At 45.3% G+C, this 22,706-nt stretch overlaps 1 long non-coding RNA gene across 1 annotated transcript in view; it reads left to right on the forward strand.

The window, feature by feature from the left end:
- The first annotated feature begins 8,060 nt into the window (after positions 1-8,060).
- Positions 8,061-22,706, forward strand: part of LOC142776398 (uncharacterized) — a 34,270-nt gene continuing 19,624 nt past the window's right edge. Inside the window, exon 1 of the long non-coding RNA XR_012887516.1 lies at positions 8,061-8,281. This is a non-coding gene — a long non-coding RNA (uncharacterized LOC142776398). The remainder of the gene's footprint in view (positions 8,282-22,706) is intronic.

Here is a 22,706-nt window from a genome sequence, read left to right on the forward strand (position 1 = left end):
AACGACGATTGTCGGAAAGCGCGGAATAGACAAAATAAAGCTTGGAGACTACTCCGAAATTACCCAACGGCTGAAAACCTCAACAATTTTAAACAGGTTAAGTCCCAAGCCAGAAGAACGCGTCGTCTTGCAAAGAAAGAAAGTTGGAATAGGTACATCTCCGGTATAAATTCTTACACCGACGAAACAAAGGTTTGGAATAGGGTAAAGAAGTTAATGGGTCGGGAGTCACACCCCCTACCTTTGGTAAGTAGCCGAGGGGAGAGCCCGGAGGAGCAGGCGGACTGCCTAGGCGAACACTTTGAATACGTCTCAAGTGCATCGCACTACACAGAAACGTTCTTAAGATTCAAAGAACGCAAAGAGCGGCAACCCCTTAAATCTAAACGTACATCCAGGCAGGTTTACAACTGCGCATTTTCATTAGCTGAACTTAAGGCATATCTTGTGTACTGCAACAACTCGGCGCCAGGTGGAGATCGTATAACGTACGAAATGATCAAGTATCTTCACCCAAAAGCACTAAAAATGCTCCTAACCCTCTTCAATACCATGTGGGAAGCTGGATATATTCCATTGTCATGGAAAGAAGCGATAGTCATCCCGGTACTTAAACAAGGCAAAGACCCGTCCTTGGCCGCCAGCTACAGGCCAATAGTGTTAACAAGCTGTTTATGCAAACTATATGAGAAAATGTTAAACAGGCGCTTAACCCACTTCCTAGAAAGTAACAGTATACTAGACCCCTTTCAGTGTGGTTTCAGAGAGGGGAGGTCGACAATAGACCACCTTGTTCGCATAGAGACATACATCAGAGATGCATTTATTCATAGGCAGTTTGTACTTTCGGTATTCTTAGACCTGGAGAAAGCGTGCGATGCCACATGGCGATTCGGGATCCTACGCGATCTTGTCGCCATGGGCATCCACGGGAACATGCTAAACACAATTAAAAGTTATCTGTCTAACCGAACCTTTCGCGTAAAAGTGGGAAATGCTCTCTCTAGTTCATTTACCCGAGAGACTGGTGTTCCGCAAGGGGGCGTGCTTAGTTGCACACTCTTTCTTTTAAAAATGAACTCCCTGCAGTCAGTCATTCCAAGCGCGATGTTTTATTCTGTGTATGTTGATGACGTGCAGATGAGTTTCAAATCATGCAATATGTCTATCTGCGAACGACAAGTGCAGCTTGGAATGAATAAATTTTCTAAATGGGCGGATGAGAATGGTTTTAAAGTAAACACCCAGAAAAGTACTTGCGTACTCTTCTCCAACAAACGAGGGGTAATGCTACTACCAAATATTGTGATTAAGGGAGACCAACTCTCGGTGAGCATTGAGCATAAATTCCTAGGAACCACTTCAGATTCTAAGCTCACGTTTATTTCCCATATTAAACATTTAAAAATGAAATGTCTGAAAGCGATGAACCTCCTAAAGTTCCTATCACGTACAACATGGGGTAGTGATCGGAAGTGTCTCTTGAACTTGTACAAAAGCCTTGTTTTGTCGCGCCTTGATTACGCCTCTATATTTTATCATTCCGCAACGCCAAGTGCTTTGAAAATCCTGGACCCCGTTCACCATCTGGGTATCCGACTGGCAACCGGTGCTTTCAGGACAAGTCCGATCCAGAGTCTCTATATAGAGTCGAATCCGTGGTCACTTCACCTGCAGCGATTCTATAGCAGTTTCAGTTATTTTATAAAGGTACGTGCAAACATAAAGCATCCTTCTTATTCAGCTATAAACGATATGACCACTGCCACCCTCTACCATAATCGACCCGCAGCGAGAAAGCCGTTCTCTTTGCGTGTGAGAAGCTTAAGTGAGGAAATGGGTGTTTGGCTGCTATAACTTTGTCCTATGCCCACAACAAAACATTTACCGCCGTGGCAGTGGCAGCTCATACATTGTGACACTTCCTTTGCCGAGATCACTAAACATGCACCAGAAGCACATATTAAAATGCATTTCCGACAACTCCAGTCCAACTACTCATGCGTAGAGTTTTATACTGACGTTTCTAAGTCGCATGCAGGGGTGGCTTATGCAGCCGTCGGACCATCCTTCTCGGAATCCGGTGTGTTGCACCCGGAAACAAGTATATTTACGGCTGAGGGTTATGCACTATTGTCGGCTGTGAAGCATATACGGAAATCAAGCATACAAGAATCAATTATATTCACAGACTCGTTAAGCGTCGTAAATGCATTAAGATCCCTTTTCAGTTACAGAAATCCGGTAATAATTGAGCTGTATTCCGTTCTGTGTACATCGTATATGTCCAACCAGCATGTTACTATTTGCTGGGTTCCTGGCCATAGAAGCATCGAGGGCAATGTGTTAGCTGACCAAATGGCCACGTCAATTATATTGCGCGCTACTAACCCCACAGCTACTGTCCCTGCAACAGATTTAACACCCTTCCTACGTAAGAAACTGCGAAACCACTGGCAACGCTTGTGGGACACGGAAATAAATAATAAGCTTCACTTGATTAAGCCGCGGTTGGGTTACTGGCCCTCCGCTACAAGAACACGGCGAACTGAAGTCCTATTCTGTCGCCTCAGAATAGGACACACCTATGGTACCCATAGCTTTCTGCTGACTGGCGATAAACTTCCTACTTGTGGTAGATGTGGTGAGAGGCTAACCGTCCTCCATGTCCTCTTGTAGTGTCCGGAAGCTGAAAGTGAAAGAAAGAAATATTTTGCTTTAGCATACTGCTATAATCTTCCTTTACATCCGATGATGTTTCTCGGTGAAGAACCGCTTTTTGATGCAAAATCAGTTTTAAGCTTTTTAAAGGGTGTAGTATTGAATGTTTTTAGCCCAACATTGAATATTTTTAGCCCAAAAGGTTCATAGCGCATCCTCTGTTCAGAGGATGCCCCTGTGATAGTAGCTTTCAATAAGCCCAGGCCTCCATGCTCTTGTTTTAAGGGCTCTGTCGAGGCACTGGTGCTCCATGCCAAGTCTTTATTTCACATACATATCACTTTTAAACTATTTTATGTCACCATAGCAGACATCATTTGTCATTGCCATAATTTTACTATGTATATATTTTTACGCACCCATAGCGACTGTTTTTAGGCCCATTTACAGCCACGTCACATCTGTTTTATCTACATTGCACATCGCACAGTTCATTATCATCGCTCTGGCACTCTTTGGCCACATCTGGCCCTTGCGCCAATAACCTCCACTAATCAAAGATGGAGCGTGCTGCGCCGACCCATTAAGGCGAAAGAAGTCAGTATAAAGGCATACATCGGAGCATGCAAAGTGCTACATAACTTTCTCCTTAAGGAGTTCACAGCATCCTCCACTGCCTATTGCTCCCCTGGTGCCAAAGACAGCGAGGATTGGGAAGGACATCTTTCACCTGAAAGCTGGAAGGACGAGGAAGCAGCCGGCGGAGCGCTCATACCATCAAGGCCTACCGGCTTAGATGCTGCGCGGTATGCTTTCATTGAATTTATGACTGTTGAGGTGCCGTGATACATATAGTGTGCGACCGACAAAGGTTAAAGGATACAGAAGGGACACAGACGAGAGGCTCACATGCGTTTTGCATTAGTAATGGGCATTTAAACAGTGCTCGGACAGTAGGTTTTGTGTTAAAGCATACGACGAACACACAGTGTAAAAAATGTTGCTCTGCAGCGACGTGTTTAGAATGCACTTTGTAAAAGAAAACATGTAAAGACATGAACACTACGTGTATTTATTCTTTATTCATCAGATACCCCGCAGCGCCCGAAGGCGTTATAGCAGGGGGGTTACATATATAAATGACGTACATCTCCGTTCACACACACAATACAACTTTGTTCACACATAAATAACTCAAATACATTTTCGTTCACACACATAGTAGAATTTTGTTCAAACATCAATACATCTTCGTTCAGGTTACAACACGGGTTTACAGCAGTGAATAAAATACACCTTCGTTCCCACTATGTACTTGCATTTCAGTTAGCCTGTTCCACTGTTTAATCGTTCTAGAAAAAAATGACTTGGCATACATGTTCGTTTTAGCTGGGTATTCCCGAATTTTGCAACTATGATCAAAACGTTTTGAAGTTTAATGAGGGTTGTATTGGTATATTTCTCTATTATTTCCAGTTTTGATGTAGTAAATGCAGTAAAGAAATTTTAATCTCTGCTTCTGGCGGCGGTCAGAAAGACACTCCAATCCTAGCTCAGCCTTCATTGCAGTGCAGCTCTCCCTCCTTCCGTACCGTCCCAAGACGAACCTGGCAGCGCGATTTTTTAATTGTTCAAGAGCAGCAATGAAGGTTACCTCGGCGGGGTCCCACACGACACAGCCGTATCCTAAGATAGGTCTGATACAAGTAGTGTATGCCATATGTTTTAAATTCACATGCCAACATCGCAGGTTTCTTTGAATTAAATTTAAGGCCTTACCAGCTTTGGCTATGAGTGTCAACCTCAGGCCTCCATGAACATTCAGATGATAGTATTATACCTAGGTACTTATATGTACTCTCTTGTTTCAACTATACTCTGCTCAGAGGGTACTGTGACTGAAATGGTTTCATCTTTTTGGTAAATGAAATATGTACACACTTTGTTATATTCAAATTCATTTTCCATTTGGTACACCAGCTATGAATGAGCGATAAATCTTTCTGAAATTCTAATACGTCATTGCGATCAAAAATGTTTCTGTACACAACAGTCATCCGCAAACAACCGTACAGAAGATGAAATTCCTGCAGAGATACCATTACCATAAATTAAAAACAATAGCGGACCCAGGACGGAGCCTTGTGGGACCCCTGAGGTAAAATCGGTGTATTCGGAGCATTTTCCATTCAGTACTACGGTTTGTGTTCTTTGGGAAAGGTAACATTCGATCCATTTAAAAACAGTCTTATCATTGTTCAGGGTCGTAAGCTTAAACAGTAAGAGTGAAAGGAACACCGTGTCAAATGCTTTCCGAAAATCCAAGAACACACCGTAAACCTGTCCTACAGTATCTACGCCCGATATTACATCATGATAAAATTCGACTAATTGTGCTGTGCAAAACAGCCCTCTGCGAAATCCATGCTGCTCGTTGGATAGTACCTTATGCTTGTGTAAATGAGTTATTATTTCCTTGTATAAATTATGTTCGAGGATTTTACAGGGGATAGACATAAGTGATATTGGTCTATAATTACCAACGTCTTTTTTGGACCCACCTTTGTGTATCGGTACCTCGTGCGCAATTTTCCAGTCATGTGGTAAGGTACCTTTCGTTAAAGATCTTTCAAAAATTGCATAAACATACATAGAAATTGGCCCCGCACAACGCTTGACTACACGTGGAGAAATTCCATCTGGACCACTAGATTTACTCTAATCAACGTCCTTCAATAGTTTTTTAATTCCATTAACACCAAGCGCGACAGGAAGCATAGGCGAAATGCTCATAATAGTTGGATGATAATTACAGCTGTGTTTGGGTAAGAATACCGAGTGAAAAAAGTTGTTTAGCCATGCAGCCTTATCCTCGTCATTCGTAATTACCTTGCCGTTATAATTTAACTCCTGTATTCCGAAGTAATCTGAGCCACACAATTTTAAGTACTTCCAAAACATTTTAGGATTTGATTTCATTTTGTTGCTCAGCTCAGTGGAGTAATCATCTTTAGCTTTTTCTATCTTTAGCTTATATTCGTGGGTAATTGACTTCAGTTTTTCAAAGTGAGCAACTGATTTGCTTTTTTGAACGCGCCTAATGCCCTCTTCCTTTTGTTGATAAGTTTTAATATATGTGCTGTTACCCATGGTTGTTTTTGCTTTTTTAGCCGTGACGAATGAACACTGGGGATATGTCTGTTTGTTAACTCGGAAAATATATTCTTAAATTTGTCCAACATATCATGCACATTGCCCTCCTCAAAAAGACATTCGAAAACAGGCAACGAAATACGAAGTTTTTTAGAAATTGCATCGTAGTCACCCTTGTCATAAAAGTAGATAATTCTACTCGTAGGTAACTTCGCACACACTTTTTTCTTTCGGATACAAGCAACAACTGCAAGATGATCACTAATTCCTGGAATCACAGTCACGTAATTTACGAAATTTGGCAAGTTACAAAACAACAAGTCTAACAGAGCGTCATTGCGAGTAGGGGTGGTAACGTACTGCGTCAAACCAAACGCGTTGACGATATTTTTCATCGCAAGGTTCATGCGCCCGCTTATACTTATACAGGAACCATTACCCCAGGATAAGCAAGGCAGATTAAAATCCCCCCTAGGAGTATTGTCTGGGCGGAGGCTTCAGAAAGAATTTCATCTAATATTTGCATTATGCTAATATCTGAGCTCAGCGAGCGATAAACCACTCCGACCAAAAACGCGAAGTTATCAGGCAGTCTTATCTTGCACCATACAGACTCCAGTGTGTCGCACTTATAATCAACTTCAAATGACTGTAAGCAAGAACAAACAAGTAAAAAACGCAACCACCTGCTGTGAGCGTATCCTTGCGATAGACGACGAAAATTTGTGGAAACACCTCACTATCAGCAATCGAGGGCTTTAGCCAAGATTCTTTGCCAAGGACTATACCTGCGTTAACACTCTCGATTAAGCCCAAGAGCTCAGCAAATTTATTAACCACGCTTCGGCAGTTCACGATGACGGCAGCAAGTTCTTGACATCGGTATTTCTCCTTTTTTCTAGTTTGTTATTGCCTGCGTACTGGGACGACCTCTTCTTTTTCGTCATCCCACCTGAAAGCCCTGCCGTTATTAATCAGTTTGTCAAAATTCAGCTTCATTTTATTGTTCTTATCCTCTCTTTTTCTCTTAGCATATTCCCACAGCTTATTCTCGATACTTCTTGCCTCATGCGAGTAATCTTCGCTAACGCTGTCCCGAGAATTCTTGAATCTTTTTGCATTGAGAAGCACTGCCTGACGCTCTTTGTACAATGAGAATTTAACAATAATTGGCCTCTTTTTATTCTCATTATAGCCTCCTAAGCGATGCGCCCTTTCCACAGACTCGAGTTCCATTCCAAGGCTCGTTTTGCAAATATTCTTTATTATAGCTTCGGATTCATCCCAGGATTCGGAGGTTTTATCATCAACGCCATAGAAAACAAGATTTTTCCGGCGACTTCTGTTTTCGAGGTCATTTGTATGTCAAATCATCTCTGTTGCTCAAGAGCTAGTCAAGTTTTACTACTTTTAATTATAAGCATCAGTTGGTGAAAGTTCTTTAGTACTATCACACATCAAAGCAAGGGAATGTGTAGAAGGCGCTAGTAGTATTCACAATGACAATATGAAGAAAGAAGCGTAGTGAAAGGCTACCTTGGTGCCGGTGAAATGAACCCCTGACCCTCGAATATAACGTGCTATGTTCTACCATGGTAGTTTCTACCAAATCTCCCCGGTCACTTTATGGGAGATTTGTGGCACAAGTTTTGTCCCTAGAAGTGCCAATCTTTACGTCCATTTGGTTTCTTCACATTTTTATCATAATTACTACCAACAGCATCCTATATACTTATATCAGTTTTTTTGTTTGTTCCAATTAGGACTGTGTCTACTTAACAGAAGTGAGTCCTTGATTCTTCTACTTTCCTATTGTAGCTGAATATATGTTAACAAAGGAGCAATAAGAGAACATAGAGTTCAACCTTGTTCCAAATTGCCGGGCACAGCCATGTGCCGCGCAAGATGAGGTTTTCACAAAACAAAACGATATTCCTGTTGAGTACCTTACTGATGCCTATTGAACGGGTCCATCAATTATGATGAATTTCGAGCTGACCGAGTTACATTTAATTAGGTTTAACTGAACAGGGCAATCATTCTCTCAAAAGTGTACAATGGTTTTGTCCATATGCGAGCAGTCGCTGAGCTTGGCTGTCATGGAACTTGACATATCGAAATTTCTAAAGTTAGTCAGTAAATATGCATTCTATCAGAAGCTGTGATGATGCCGTGGAAAATAGACAGCAGAGGTAGCGCTCATTAACACATAAAAATGAGGAACACTTTGGCGATGTAGCGTCATGACTACGACACTGATATGACATTACGCGTGAGATTTTCAAGCTCAGCATGCTCCTTTTACAGTGTGTGTCCTCCATCAGGCTACGCTGACACAAATTTCACATGGCACTTATGCAATGCAGGTATGCCAAGAAAGTTCGAGATAAATGGGCGCACTACTTCGTCACAGACAGCCAGGTTCCTTGGCAGGACAAAGTGGTGAACAGCACTTGAGGCGTACAAGGTGAAGATGTGTTGTAAATGCATTTTATTGCTTACAGAACTTGTGTACATGGCATCCTCTTAAGCTAAATAATGAAGAGAAAAATCACCGGTGACACAACAGATACATTACAGGGAAAACTATGTCATGTCCACATATAACCATGAAAACACAAAAATAAATAATTCATGTTAAAGGCTTTGAGTTCATGCACAGTTATCACTACAATTATGACAGAAATAAGTGGCCTTAGAGGGGTCATGACACCCAATTTTCAACCATAATGTGTGTTATACGGGCTGATTCTTGTATGTTCACTGACACGCTGGCAAAATTTGAGCAATTTGGTCGAGCTGTTAATTTATAATCGAATATTTTTAAAAGCTAGCTAGTGGCCTGACAGTTGGGCAACACTGACGCACTCCCTAGCCGTTACATCACGAACCGCTTGGTCGACAAGCTGCTGCACGGTGTGCATTCTGGCAAATGGTCGTGTTTCGTTGTCAATTGCGCTTGCAATCATTTTTTTTTGCATTGTCAAACTCGCCACTAAAGCTAAGTGACTTCCAGGGGTTTAAACATTGCTACTGCATTAGCAATGTAGTGCTGGTACTTGCAGCAAATAATTTTGGACGGCAAAATGGGTCCTGTGAATGTGCAATGCGTATACCTTTGCCACAGCTCCTTCGGCTTGTCACGTCTCGCACGCCATGACAAACTGGCGGTGACCTGTGGTTGGTTGAGTTAAGAGTCGATGATTTCTACAGCTTATTTTTGTCTAAAATAGTCTCTTAAGGCCACTTTTCACACGTGTACTAGCACATTTAACTATAGTTTTGTTTTTGCTGATAACCGTGAATTGTTGGGTGACCAGTCATGACCCCTTTAAGTTGGGACTAGAGAAGCGAACACAAGATAAAAAAAAGGTGGGTGTCATCGGCGGTATGTAAACACTTCAAGTTGCTTCACTGCTCTGACACAGTTTCACCTCTGCTTCATACAGTACAAGTTCTAGTGCATGCATTATATCTTGCACAATGCGCACTGGTAGCTCTCCGAGGCGTGCATCGGTACGTAGAGCGAAGAAACCAAAGTTATGTTTTTGTTAATTCCCCTGTTCGCTCAGATGTGTTCAAGGCGCTCCGTGCCCAGGCGGAGCTTAGAGCTGCGACGTCTTACTTTCACAGCATCACAGAAGTCCGCCAGTTCGGCAGAGGTGGTATTCTATGTTTTTCATCTGATCAGCTCTGTGTCCAAGACCTATTGAAGTGCTCGAGTTTCGCAACCAATCCGGTGAGCGCCTTTATTCCCCCGCATCTGGCATGTGTGAAAGGTATTGTTCGCGGTGTCGATGTTAACTTGACCCCGTCTGAGGTATTAGAGATGTTTGCCGTGACTGGTGCTATCTCCGTTTATAGGTGTGCACGACTAGTAGAGAAGCAGAAGATGCCAACTGAGTCGGTAATTGTAACCTTTGCTGGAGCGAATCTCCCAAGTGAAATCAAGGCATGGCCACTAATATACAGAGTGGAACCGCTATCACCGCGACCACTCCAGTGTACGAAGTGCTGGCGATACGGTCACACTAATAAAGAATGCAGGTCAGAACTCAGATGCCGAGTGTGTGGTGACAACCACGAAACAAATTACTACAAAGCTGAAGAAGAGGAATGTTGTCTCTGCAACGAACAACACTGTGCTGATAATCCTGATTGCTCAGCTAAGGCTCGAGAAATGCAAATTCTTGAAATTATAGGGCGTAGGCGCTGTTCTCGATGAGAAGCCCTAGCGGAAATACAGGATAGAACTCAGGGGTATGCCAGTGTTGCAGCACGACATCTCTCGAAAATAAATGGGTCGATTTCCCTGAATATAGCGGAGGCCATAGAAAAGGCTCTAGAAAAAGCCATGGAACGACTGACTTCAAACCTTTGCGATTCTCTATCTCAAATTTTGGCTAACCAGATGACTCACATATTTGGTACAACGGGAGAGTCAGGCCTAGTATCCCAACATGTTGAGAGTTACCGACCAATAGCTGACGGTGAATCTGAAACTGCGCCATCGTATTATCCGACCGCAGGAGCCTCTGCAATAGGCGTCCACAGCCAAAATAAGGAATTTGAAACCGCACCATCGTTTTCTTCGTCTGCAGCACCCTCTGCAGTAGATATACAGAGTCTAAGTGAGGACAAAGCTGCATATACAATAGATTCCGATGACATGGATTTGGACCCTAGGTCCCTGAAGCGATCTAGATCCCCTGTGTCAAGAAAAACTAACTCACCGAAACAAACAAAGAACAAAAAGTATCTGAAAGAAAAGAAGAGCCTTTCAAAGAGGAATTTCTTGAAAGAAAGCATTCTAGAGAAAGCTATAGCGGAAGCAGCTCTTTCGAAACCATAGGGTCACTTAAGATTATCCATTGGAATTGCCGATCAATCCATTATGCATCTACGGATTTGGTATACTTGACTTCTAAATTCGCTCCTGATATTATAGCATTACAAGAGACATGGCTATCTGTACATAATTTGTTCCATTCAAATAACTTCCGATCTTTTCGACTAGATCGTCCATCGAGAGGTGGGGGTCTAGCTCTTTTTATTAATAATAGAATTAGTATCAAAGTGAAATGCTCATACAAACATATGTCGCCAGAATGCAAAATTTTGGCAGTAGACATTACACTGCCCAACTGCACTCCTTTCACTTTAGTTAATATGTATTTTACGGATGGAGTTCAAGACACACGAAGTTTGGATCTAGCTACAAAATCGTGGTGCAAAGACAAAGTTTTAGTTGGAGACTTTAATTCCCACCACACGAGTTGGGGTTTTAGAACTGATCTGAGTGGGAAACGCTTGTGGGAGTGGACAATGGCTAATGACCTGACGTGCCTCAATGTCAGAACCCCCAAATTTATTCGTAATCACTCCAGGTCGGCCTTAGATTTAAGTTTTGTTAGTTTAGCCATTATTACTTCTTCTTGGAAAGCGCTGGACTGTGGCACCAACAGTGACCACTTACCTATAAGTTTCAAAATTTCTTGCCCGATAATTTTATCTTGTTCAAATGTAAGAGTATTTGTAAATTACACTAAATTTAAGAATGATCTGAAGTCAGCATTGGCTTTTCACTCGGAAGAGAGTGATGATAAAAAAGCACTGAAAATAAACGCAGTCATTAAAAGATCCTACAAAAGAGCCGAATGTACTGTTGAATCTACAAAAAGAGTATATAGCCGTTGGTGGAAAGATGAATGTACAAGAGAGCACCGACGACGGCAGGCAGCTTGGAAGCAGCTCTTACATAATCAATCCCCCCAAAACTTGGCCAATTATAAATTCATTGCTGCGGGCTTTATTAGAACGGTAGCTCAAGCTAAACAAGAATATGACAGAAGACATTATGAATACCTGTCGAAGCCTAAACATATGAAAGCACTGTTCCGATATATGAGAGCTCGAAAATTCTTGCCATCACCAGTTAATGTAGCTTGTGATAATCTGTCGGCGCAAGAAATGACCACTACCTTAGAGGCAATCGGTAAAGGTCTGGAAAGCAGATTCACTTCATTAGTGCCAAACAACTGGCACAAGTCTACGACAAAGTCTGACTTTGAAGAAGTGACACAGACTGAAGTTTCCAACGTGATTAAACATTTACCCTGTGCGTCTCCTGGCCTAGATGGAATCACAGTACCTATGATTAAAATTCTGTTCAGTTTATCGCCTCGAGATGTCGCCAATGTTATTAACTACTCCTTAAAGAACTCATGGATGCCGCAGGAATGGAGGATAGCAAAGGTGATTCCTATACTAAAAAATCCGGATGTTGGATTAACAGTCGATTATATCAGACAAATCTCTCTAACATCTAAAATGGTCAAACTAGTAGAGAGGGTCCTACGTAGCCGAGTAAGTATCTGAATGGCAGACAATTTAGTAATAAAACCGAACCAAATCGGCTTTCGTAATGGTTTCTCTATTTGGTGTGCCCTGTTGAGAAACGACGGACCGATCCCGCCGAAGCCCCCACTGTTGCGAAAGACGGCGACGCCAACACGGCCCCGGAGGCGCCACTGCTTTCAACTCCGCCGGGAAGGTCACCAGCCGTTTGGTAGCGTATGTTTCTCAGCTCGCGACTGCTTCTGCGCAGAGCTGATCAGACGAGCGGACGAGACGACGGTGAGTCAAACAAGGTTTATGTACAGCATATATACAGAGGCGTTACAATTTCGGCACTGGGGCCGACAGAGACTCGAAGAGCCGAGCTCTTCTCTCTAACACATAGTTCAGCCTTTCGCCTAAGACCGCTGACTCACACACATGTCGGCACTCCGACACGGGGACGCCTCTCACATAGGACAGCCGATCGCGACGCGCCGCAGGGCTTCTTTTATTTACACCGGGTCCAACCGCAATGTCCAATCAGAAGCGCCGCTGGTCGTCCGGGCAGATTCCGCCAATGGGGCCGCCGCGCCATGCGTCAGACCACCTGACACGAGGACGCCGGCTCGCTGTCACGTGCGCAACTGACTCACTGCACGTGGGCCAGAGGAGCGCCGCGCGTGTTCACGCCGTCGAGGTGATCGCGCCAGGCAGACTGCGGGCTGGCCTTGACCCAGATTGCCTTTTCCAGAGGCACGGTCGTTTGACGAGGACTCGCTGGCATAACAGCACCCCCGCCGCCAGACAATGCACCGGAAAGACGAGCTGCTTCCACGGGGCTCGGATGTCAGGTGCGCTCGTTCGCCAGGTCCCTCCAGGTTCGCCTCCAGGGCCATGGGGAGAATACAGCTCCAGACTGTTCCGGGAACACATCCCATTTTCGGCGACGGATCCCAGCTCCACTGGCTTGTCGCCACAACTTGCTGGCCAACTTCGCTCGTCTCTTCTGACCATCTTCGGTTTCAGCACTTGTCGATGGTTCTGCAACTTGCTAAGAACGGCTCGACAACAGACAACACACGACACAAGCAAGTGCCCTCGGTCACCCGACAGAACACCAGACAAAGTATAGTACCACATATACCTATCTACGTGTTTATCGGAATTTTGTTCCCTCTACATCAAGAGGCACATGTGGGACACAAGACTCTTAAAATGACAACTCATTTTTTTTTCTCACGTACAACAACGTAACGAATTAGAATACCACAAAGTTGGCCCCTTGAGATCACTCTAAACGAGAGCGCTCAGCCCAGGTCGTGATAAGGTAAAAATTTTGCCCCGAATCGCCAGCGAGAAACCGAAAGGTTGAGAAGTTACTAGCTGGAACTCACTGCTCAATGCACCTGCCTTAGCATTTACCTTTCCTTTATTTTTTTTTATTTTTTTGATAGCGAACGTCAAAGTTGCGCTGGGGAGCAACATGCTCCACTTCAGTAACCGGCCACTTTTAGGCGACGATACCTATGCGGCACCAAGAGCGGCTCACACTTTCGACGTTGCACAAGGGAACAACGATACGGCTTGCTACGGATTGACTCCTCACCGCTTAGCTCGATATCGTGTTCGATCACACTCGTGTTTCCGGGGCGGTCCGAAAACACGTCTCCAAACTCGGAACCAATCTTTCTCAGGTCCTCTTTCTCAGGTCGTCCTTCACTTAAGCTAGGCTCTAGGTTTATCTGCTCCCGGATTACTTTCGATCTCCCTTCGATCACCTCACTAGAACTCAAATTTTCTGCTTCCTCTTCCACTGAAGCCTTCAACAGCTGATTTACGACCGCTTGATGTTGAACATTGGGTTTCATCAAGTTGTAAATTTTGTGCTGCCGCCTTCCTACTTGCACCTCATAATTTGTATCGCAAGGCTTCGATAATACTTTGGCGGGCCCTTCCCAATCAACCTCAAGCTTGTTCCTTTTGGGTGGCTGCAGCCGCATTACCTGATTATCAACTTCAAAAGCGCGCTTCTTCCCCGATTTCTCGTAGTGCTCCTTCGACAGCACTTTTGCCGCGTTTTTCTGGCTTTCCACGAGCGCTTCAATTTGGCTTTCCACTAGCGCTTCAATCGAGAGATCCTCACTCTGCCCTCGAATGAGCGTCTCTCGATCAACTCTCGGCAGCTCGCTCCAACTTTCCGCTACAGGCGAGAGCGTTGCAACCCTCTCGCTCTGACTCAATGGCGCCACGTCGCCTCCCCCAGCGCATACCGCGCCGGCCGCTCCCGCGACGGGCCGCTCGCGTGACTGCTCACATGACTCATGCGGAAAATTTCCTTTCTGGGGTTCCATCGACCCGCCGACAAGGTCACTTGAGAGTTCACCGCATGGAACCAGGTCCAGCTTCCGCGAAAGCTTTCGCGCTTGCGATCGCGTGAGGTCCATGCACGCAAAGTTGGGGAAGAACGATTTGCCCTGCTCTTTGAGGAGCTGCTCCGAGTTGTTGGAGAAAAGATAAGGAAAACGATCGTTCAGCGCGGCAGACACAGCCGCTTCGGTGCGAAGCTTACCGAACGGGCCTTCAATGACAACCGTGGCGATTGGTAAGCGAACACTCTGCTCCTCGGCGACTTGCCTGATCCACGCGCATTCTCCTGTGAAGTCATCCGGAGACACCAATGAAGGATGGACAACGTCCATGGTTGCCGCTGAGTCTCTAAGTGCTCGGCACGTTTTCTCATTGACCCTAATTTCTTGGAGATACGGCTCCAACAACCGCATGTTTTTTTCGGATTCTCGGATCGTTGCGAAGGCAAACTTTTCCTGACAGTTTCTCGCGATGTGCCCTTCCTTTTTACAGTTGTAGCAGATTAGCGGCTTCCGTTTGTTTTCCGGTTCTGATGCCTGTGTGGTAGAAACCTCACTCGATTTCTCCGCTTCTGTTTGCCCTTCCCCTACACTGTCCTTCGTAAGAGACGGGTCCTTCTTGAAATTACGGTGCGGAGCGGGTTTCCGTTGATCAGGTTTCCTTGAAAAGCCCTCTTTCCTTTCATCCTTTTCAACGCGCGCTGCCCTGCTATGCAACTTTCGGCGAGTATAATACTCCTCAGCTAACTCAGCTGCCTTGTTTAACTGCACGTCCCCAAGTCTGTCCTGCAGCCAAAGTTTGACATCCTCCTCGTTGCAGCGGTAGAATTGCTCCAATGCAACGCATTCCACCACTTTATCGCGGTCGTCATAAACACCTTCGCCCTTGAGCCATTCAATCAAATCGGCTTTAAGACGAAACGCGAAGTCAACGTGTGACTCATTCCCCTTTCTAGCATGCCGGAACCTTTTCCTGAAAGCCTCGGGTGACAATTTATAACGTCTTAAGAGCACTTCCTTAACCTCGTCATAGCTCTCAAACGCTTCCCTCGACAAGCAAGTTATCGCGTCGGACACTTCGCCGGGAAGAAGAGCTAACAGGTTCCGCGCCCAAAGACACCGCTCCAAAGCGTTTCGCTCACAGACGTGTTCAAACTTGACGAGATACTTCGCCATGTCCTCGCCTACTACGAACGGTGGCAGTTGGTCCCGAATTCTAAAACCGCTGACCTGAATCGTCGGAGAAGCTACGCTAGGCGCCTGCGAACACTGTAGGATTGCCAATTCTAGTCGTTTCAACTCGAGACGCTCCTGTCTCTCGGCCTCCTCGCGTCGTTCGCGCCTTTCAGCTTCTTCACGTTCGCGAGCTTCGCGCTTTTCAGCTTCTTCACGTTCGCGAGCTTCTACTTCTCGCCTTTCAGCCTCCTCACGGCGTGCTTTAATATCCACCCAGGCCTCATCGACTTCCTCAGCCGACACTCCCTCATCCTTCATGATATCAAGGATCGCTTGCTTTCGTTTCGCACGGCCCAAAGTAATGCCGAGTTCCTCACAAATTTCGATGAGTTCCTTCACTTTAAGGTTCTCCATCGTTCACACTAGCCTCTTGCTGTTTGCCCCTGTTAAGAATCTACTTGCCGTACCCACTATAAGCCTACTAGCAAGACGCGCAAGCAATTTTTCACCCTCCCGTGTTTACCACCTCCGCATTAACTTTGGTTTCAAAGCACTTCAACTTGGCTTGAAACGATCAAAGCTCACTTCAATGCTTCACACAGCCCTTTCTCTAACCTACTACAACCTGAGCTAGAGTAGTCTGGTGAACTGAGGGGAAAACATCAGGCACTCACCGCATCGATGTCGCTGACGCCGGCCGATCCCGCAGCTGCCAACCACTGTTGAGAAACGACGGACCGATCCCGCCGAAGCCCCCACTGTTGCGAAAGACGGCGACGCCAACACGGCCCCGGAGGCGCCACTGCTTTCAACTCCGCCGGGAAGGTCACCAGCCGTTTGGTAGCGTATGTTTCTCAGCTCGCGACTGCTTCTGCGCAGAGCTGATCAGACGAGCGGACGAGACGACGGTGAGTCAAACAAGGTTTATGTACAGCATATATACAGAGGCGTTACAATTTCGGCACTGGGGCCGACAGAGACTCGAAGAGCCGAGCTCTTCTCTCTAACACATAGTTCAGCCTTTCGCCTAAGACCGCTGACTCACACACATGTCGGCACTCCGACACGGGGACGCCTCTCACATAGGACCGCCGATCGCGACGCGCCGCAGAGCTTCTTTTATTTACACCGGGTCCAACCGCAATGTCCAATCAGAAGCGCCGCTGGTCGTCCGGGCAGATTCCGCCAATGGGGCCGCCGCGCCATGCGTCAGACCACCTGACACGAGGACGCCGGCTCGCTGTCACGTGCGCAACTGACTCACTGCACGTGGGCCAGAGGAGCGCCGCGCGTGTTCACGCCGTCGAGGTGATCGCGCCAGGCAGACTGCGGGCTGGCCTTGACCCAGATTGCCTTTTCCAGAGGCACGGTCGTTTGACGAGGACTCGCTGGCATAACAGCCCATGCTGATTTAGAGAGCCGAATACAGCTCGCGCGTAAAAGAAGGCAATTCACTGCTTTAGTAACGCTTGACATAGCCAAGGTGTATGACAGTGTGGAGCACTTCATATTGTTAAATACGCTAGAGAGATTGAACTTCCCACAATATTTTATTGAGTGGGTGGCAGAATTCTTAAAATCAAGAGAATTCTACTGCGTCAAGGATAGATGTTCCTCATCTAGATTTAAACAAACGCGCGGAGTTCCCCAAGGAGCAGTCTTATCTCCAGTATTATTTAATGCTTTAATGAGCACAATTCCAACAGATAAAGAAGTAACAGTCTACATTTATGCTGACGACATTGCACTCTTCGCTGCTGACTGTGGTATTTACTCACTACAACTTAAATTACAAAGATATAATAACATGTTAGAAATTTGGTTGCAGTCGAATTCGTTATCGTTAAATGTCAACAAAAGTGCGCTCATGGCGTTTCCGCTTGCAGAACCAATTTCAATTTCAATTCTATATAAACAGGAACCCATCCAGCAAGTAGACTCTATAAAATATTTGGGAATCATTTATAATGACCAACTTAACTGGAGTCCACACATAGAGTATATAACTACCAAAGCACAGCGGGTTTCAGGCTTACTACACAAGCTAAGTAACCGGAAATATGGGTTACGGAGGCACACATTGATACCTTGATAACGTTGTACAAGATTTATATGCGCCCCATCATGGAATTCGGCTGCATATTATTCTCGGGTGGCCCTGCTTATAAAACGAAACCGCTAGTTGTCTTGGAGCGAGAAGCACTGCGAATGTGTCTGGGACTCCCTAGATTTGTGGCTATCAACGTACTGTACAAGGAAGCGCGCCTGCCTACACTACTTTGTCGATTTCGAATTTTGACCGTACAAGCATTTTTAAAATTCTATAGCTTACTGGCAAGAAGATCTCAATATGCTTTTATCGCAAACCCAGACGCCTTCTTTCTAGCTCATTGGCCACGGTTTCACACACCTCAGATAATGTTTGTACAAAAGAATCTACAAAGTGTAAATGTGAACATTAGAAATGTAATTGAGACTAATGACTAGAATTGTCATGTTATTATTGAGTATGATGATATATTCCCCCAAAACGCCAAATTACAATCTCTCAAATTTTTAAATAACATATTATTAGATTACTTGGAGCATGCAGAAAGTAAAAATATAATAGCCACAGATGCTTCCGTAAATAATCAAAAGGCAGGTGTAGGCATTGCCTCTGATTCGCTTGACTGGTCCTTTTCAGTGAGACTGCCTGATTTTACTCCAGTTTTTGAAGCGGAGCTCGTGGCGATTATTTTAGCTCTTCGAAAACATCCATCAAATCAAAACAACGCAGTCATAATGACGGATTTTCTTTCAGTTTGTGCACCTCTGACAGCTTCAGAGAACTCTCGAATTCTAAGCACATTCAAAACATTAGTACCCCCGCAGTTGAGACTTTTGAGGTTACTATGGGTTCCGGGACACTGTGGATTAAGATTAAATGAATTGGCCGATTCCTTAGCACGAGCCGCACTTGATGGGCCAGTTTTGTTCATACTGCCAGATGTTGAATATATCACGGCAATAAGATATCGAAAATCAGCAATCTCCACTGATACGATAGAAAAAGTTACTACACGGACAGACTATAACCACCTCATGTTTCCATGGCAACCCCACTGGAGCCAGTCCAGAAAGCTCGAAGTCTTAATTACTAAATTTCGATGTCGTGTCCCTCTCCTAAACCTGTATCTACACAGAGCTTGTCAGACAACATCACCCCTCTGCGCATTCTTTGGAGAAATGGAATCACTAGATCATTATTTTTGGTATTGTCGCCACTACGATATACTTCGAAAAAGGTTACTAGTTATGCCATTTCTGAAAATAGGCGTTAGATTAACGGCGGAAACGGCGCTAAGCTTTGGTGCCTCAGTTTTGGGACATTGCCACAGGGATGCTTTCAATGCCGTTTGCTATTATATTCAGACAACCAAGCGTATACCATTGTGATCTTCAATCAAAAAAATTATTTATTACTCCCCAGGGCAGAGTGAAGTAAACGCAGCTGAGTGGTAATCATAACACCTCAAATCCCAAAATTCCTCAACTTAATTTTTTTGTTTGCTTTTTTATATTTTTTTACATTAGTCTTATTATAATACCAATTCATTACACATAGTTAAAATGATCACAGAAAAACTGCACTACACTTTCTTGGCCAATCCCCCTGAGTGGGTATCAGCCATCATCCAAGGGAAACAAAACAAAACAAAACAAAGCTGATGTGCTCAGCCAACGTGCCAGCGCTGGCAGCACGAAAACGTTCAAAGCAAGCAAGGCGGTGGCAACGTTTTTAGAATAATTCAGTTTCACAGCTCCGCTCCCGAGGCGGCCGTGGTGGCGGTCACGCGAACTAGTGGCGCTGCAGTCACCCTTTTCTTCACTTGCTCCTGATCGGGCGCGCGGACAGGCGGGTGCTTTGGCGGGCGCGCGTCGTTCGAAGCGATTTCGTTCCCCACACGTGCGCCTGAATCATCCGGTTTCCGAATGTTCGCTTTTTTGTTGTGAAAATGCCTTCGTGTTTTGCGCTGGGATGTACGAGTGGCTACAGAAATGACGCTGCAAATCATCATTTTTTTACCCCACCACGTAAGGCCACGGAGTTTAAACAATGGGAACACATGCTGCACCGCAAGGACAGGCGCCTCACGCAAAAGTCCAAGGTATGTGAGAGACATTTCGAAGAGCAAGACATTGTAAAGTATTTCAAGCATGTTGTAAAGGGCCAGGAGGTTTTAATTCCCCGTGGTAACTGGAAGTTAGTGCCAGGAGCGTTGCCGCGTCTCTTTCCTGGCTTGCCGGAGCACATATCTAAGCCAAGAACGACGACAGGCACGCGAAAATCACCGAAAAAGCGGAACGAAATCGGCTTGGAAGCATCGGCGGAAAGTGCGTCTTGTTCGAGTGGCTCGTGTGGAGAGGCCTCTTTGTCCTTAGGCGATTCGCTTGGAGCAGTGGGCATCACGCCACCACCTAGCACCTCAGCAACGAACTCCTCCGGTGTTTGTCTGAACGAACTGGTGATAGTGCCGTTACCTAGTAGGGACTGGAAGCTTGAACTCATCGTCGATGAATGTTCTGGGCAAACTTGCGGTGTTTTTTTCGACAGGTGTCTTGTGGCAGGGGAGCTCAAAGTGAGCAAGGCCGTTATAGTGAAAAATTATGGTAGCTGTGTTGTGAATGGTTACAACAAGATGCACAAGCAACTGCATAAGACTGTAGACAGCACTGCTAGCCTCGAGCACCTGCTCAATAAGACAGATAGCTTGAAAATCTGTTCAGGCATTCAGGTAGCTCACACTGGTGTGACAGGAAAATTAGAAAATGTCCATCACAAGCTGTGTTCTGTCCTCACAACCCGACCTGTATGTGCTCGGTGCCTACGCCTCCAAAGGCAAATGCGAGCAAGAAAGCCAATGAAGGCAGCGGTGAACAAAAGCAAAAAAATGCGAAACTTGACCAAAAAAGTTTTCCGAGCTGCAGCTTCAAGGGAGAAGGGGAAGCAAGAAATCACACTGCTCAAACAGGAGCTTGCGAAGGCTTCCTACCAAGGAATAGAAGAAGCTTTAAGTGGCCTTCCTCACTTGCAACGCCTGGCATTCCTGACAGCACTGAAGTCACTCAAAGCAAAAGCTCCGTGTGGCATGCGGTATAATGCTGGGTGGATTTTGAACTGCTTGATGCTGAGAATTTCAAGTCCACGGGCATACAAGCTGATTAGCGAGATGAAAATGTTGCCACTGCCTTCTCTTAGCCGCTTGGCACAAATGTTGAAAGGCTTGCCGTGCAAGTACGGCTTCAACCCCGTTTGTCTGGAAGCTATACAGAAGCAGTTTCATGGAAAAGCAGATGAGCAAAGGTTGGGGTCTTTGATCTTAGACGAGATCAAGTTGCGCCAGGCATATGACTTCAACAAATGCAGCTACAAGATGGACGGATTTGTTGATTATGGAGGCGTCACGAATGAAGGAACCAACCAGCTAGCCGACCATGCGCTAGTATTGATGTTTGTTCCTCTGTTTGAATCCTGGGTACAGCCAATTGCAGCGTTCGCGACAAAAGGTGCTGCTCCTGGCAAAATTTTGGCGGAACTAGTCCTGGAAGCAGTGGTGCGCCTTCACAAGCATAATGCTACAGTCATTTCCATTGTGAGCGATGGTGCGGGAAACAACCGGTCCATGTGGCAACAGCTAGGTGTTAGTGGCAGCATGGCAGCACCATGCCATAAGATTGCCCACCCGTGTCTCCCTGATGGGAAGTTTGTGCATTTCATTTGTGATGTACCACATGCCATCAAATGTGTGCGAAATCATCTGCTCAAGCACAAGTATGGCCAGGTGGGTGGCAGAACAATAATTTTCTTTTGTGTCGCCTTTTACTTTCGAATATATTAAAATCAGTTCTTTTTGCATTTCCAGGCTGGAGAGAACCACATTGATTTCTCCCACTATCAGCTGCTTTACGAAACTGAAAAGAAGAAACATCTAAACGTTGCCCACAAGCTAACTGAAGCTCATGTGCAGCCGACAAACTTCCAAAAAATGAACGTGAGACTTGCAGTTCAGGTGAGCACTAGTCAGTGATGAAAAACTTTGTAATGCTCTGACGGTGTTACTTACTGTATTGGACAACTTCCTTGAAACATAAAAAAACTACTTTTATACTGCAGCTTTTTAGCCGGAGTACAGCCATTGGCCTCCATGTCTACAGAGAAGAGGGCACTGATGGCTTTCAGGACACAGCTGAAACAGAGGCATTCACACAAAGGATAAATGATGTATTCGATTCCTTCAATGCTAAGCTCCCTAAGGAAGGAATCAGAGCCAACTCGCCGAAAATCCAGGTGAGCAACACTTTTAAACCGTGGTTCATTCGCCTTTTATTCAGGTTAAACTGTTTGTGCGGTATTATTTTCCTTGAGTTTATTCATTTTAATGATGTAGCATTCTGTATTTCTCTCAATTTTTCGCAGGTCATCAAGGACTTCCTTGTGATGCTTGACACCACGGAATTTAACCACAATACGAAGAACACGCTCTTGTTCGCGTCGCGTCAAACCACGGAATCTCTGCGCGTGACGTTGCTTTCTATCATCGACATAATTGATGAACTACACAAGGCCGGTGTTCCATATGTTCTCACAGCAAAGCTGAACCAAGATACACTGGAGGTAATGTGCCCTGGGCCTTTGTACCATATGGAGTCGACTCAAATATTCAGTCAAGAAATGTGCTAAAATGCTTTCTTTCACGAAGTGTGTGAATTTAGCGTCTTGCACTAAATACTGCTGCTTCGTTCATGTACCGGACGCCCCCGTCAAGCCGTGTACCCAGCACCTCCACCAGATGTCACGGGGTCGGGACGTGGCCGAAGGCAGGACACTTCGTGCTGGGGTTTAACTGTTTATTTGGGCGAACCTGTGCCCAGTAAACGGAAAGTCCGATTACAGCAGCAGTCTTGCACAGATAGCAGTTTCGGACTGATAGCGGTGAACGGAGCGTCGGCCTTCGTTCAACAACTGAC

Source organism: Rhipicephalus microplus, chromosome X (genome assembly GCF_043290135.1).
Source record: "Rhipicephalus microplus isolate Deutch F79 chromosome X, USDA_Rmic, whole genome shotgun sequence".
In the NCBI taxonomy this organism is placed as follows: Eukaryota; Metazoa; Arthropoda; class Arachnida; order Ixodida; family Ixodidae; genus Rhipicephalus; species Rhipicephalus microplus.